Raw genomic sequence first — 2,500 nt, forward strand, 5'->3', positions numbered from 1 at the left:
GTTTACTAGTGTGTGCTCCAAAACACCCACTAGTTAACTAGTGAAGGCCATTTCAGCCCCACTAGTTAACTAGTGAGATGCCAAAATGGTCACTAGTTCACTAGTGGGTGTTTTGGTGCACACTAGTAAACTAGTGACACTTTTAGACCCTCACTAGTTAACTAGTGGGCATTTGTGTCTTCACTAGTTAACTAGTGAGCAGTTCTGCCTTCACTAGTTTACATGTAAGTGTCACGCTGAAGCCACTAGTTTACTAGCTAGACCTTTGGCCAGCATGTTAACTTGTGTGGCACATGCAAATGTTGTGGGTGGGATTTGAAATTCTGCACTGTGATTGGTTGTCATGTTCTATTTGGACATAGGGAGCCAATAACAGAGAGCTTCAATTTCAGAATTCTCCGCCTCCTAATTTGAATTCTGCCACTAGTTGACTAGTGTGAATTTTGTCTTGAACTAGTTTACTAGTATACATTTATGACCTCACTAGTTAACTAGTTTGGACAAATGATGCATCAACTAGTTAACTAGTGAGCCTACTGCCATCACCCAGCTAGCTAGTAAGCCATTTATGGTTTACTAGTTAACTAGTGACTTTGACCTACTCTAGTGGCACTTGAAAAAAAGTTGTTTGTAATCAGTTAAATACCTTCCTCAACGAAAACAGTATCCTTGAAAAATTCCAATCAGGTTTTAGATCAAATCACAGCACAGAAACGGCTCTAGTAAAATAGTCAATGATCTCAGACTAGCTACCGACTCAAACAAAGTCTCAATCCTTATTCTTCTGGATTTGAGTGCTGCATTTGACACCATTGATCATAGCATCCTAATTCACCGCCTTTGAAGTGGGTGGGTCTCTCTCTGATAATGCTCTAAACTGGTTTCAAACCTACATTACTGGCAGAGATTTTTTATATCAGTCTAGGAGATCATGTATCTGAAAACATGACTTGCCTTTTGGTGTGGCCCAGGGGAGCTGCCTTGGTCCCCTGCTATTTTCTCTATATATGCTTCCATTGGGAAACGTCATAAGTCAGCATAATGTAAACTTCCACAGCTCATAGATGATACCCAATTGTATCTTTCTGTGGAGCCAACTAACCCAGATGGCCTTTGCTCCCTCACTGCATGCCTAACCTCCATTAATCAGTGGATGAGCAAAAACTTTTGAAACTAAATGATGACAAAACAGAGGTACTTCTGGTTGGACCAAAACTAAAGCGAGATATTATTCTTAGTAATCTGGGGAACTTGGCACACCAGGTCAAACCAAAAGTAACAAGCCTCGGTGTCATCTTAGATGCAGAGTTAAGTTTTAAGCCCCATATCAGTAAAGTTACTCAGACAGCCTATTTCCACTTGAGAAACATTGCCAAAGTGTGGCCCTTTTAACTCAACAAGATGCAGAAAAACTAATTCACGCCTTTATCACTAGCAGGTTAGACTACTGCAATGCACTTTTCACTGGTCTTCCCAAAAACATCTAAAGAAATTGGCACTCATACAGAACTCTGCGGCTAGACTTTTAACTAAGACTAAGAAGAGAGAACACATCACCCTGTGTTGGCTGAACTGCACTGGCTCCCTATTTCCTATAGAATTGATTTTAAGGTTATGTTAATTACTTACAAAGCTCTGAATGGCATAGCACCTTCATATATCTCTGAGCTTTTAATATCTTATCAACCACAAAGGAAACTTAGATCATCCAATTCTAATCTTTTAATCGTACCCAAAGTGCTCCACAAACAAAGTGGAGAAGCTGCGTTTATCCATTATGCCCCCAAACTATGGAACACCCTGCCTCTGTACATCAAGCAGGCGAGTTCAGTAAATATTTTTAAAAAGATCTGAAAACATACCTGTACAGGAAAGCTTTTAGTTAACTCATCTTATCCTGTAGACTACATTTTCAGATTATTCTACATCTGCTACTATTGGGGGCGCAGCCAGCCAGAAGCAGATGGGCTCCCCTATTAAGTCAGGTTCTGCTCAAGGTTTCTTCCTGGAATATGGGAGTTTTTCCTTGCCACAGTTGCCATATGGCGTGCTTGTGGGGGGTAAGAGGGTTAAGGCTGCCAGTCTTATGACGTCATTTTCTATATTTTTGATATGTTGCTGAGTATATCATAAACAGCAAAGAAAAGTGATTGATAATGACTGACTGACTATTATTGTGTTACATGCTTCAAATGTAAAGCACTTTGAGCTGCATTCTGTGTATGAAAGGTGCTATACAAATAAAGCTTTATTATTATTATTATTATTATTATTATTACTCCAACTAGTTAACTAGTGAGGTGTTTTGCCTTCACTAGTAAACATGTGAACATGTCTGGCTGTCACTAGTTAACTAGTGAGACCCAAAAGCCTTCAACTAGCTGACTGGTATGCATTTTGGCCTTTACTAGTTAACTAGTAGACATTTCTGGCTCTCACTAGTTAACTAGTGAAGCTAAAATGTGTTCACTAGTTAACTAGTGAGCCTTTTGGCTCCCAC

This window comes from Alosa alosa, chromosome 16, assembly GCF_017589495.1.
Source record: "Alosa alosa isolate M-15738 ecotype Scorff River chromosome 16, AALO_Geno_1.1, whole genome shotgun sequence".
Lineage (NCBI taxonomy): Eukaryota > Metazoa > Chordata > Actinopteri > Clupeiformes > Clupeidae > Alosa > Alosa alosa.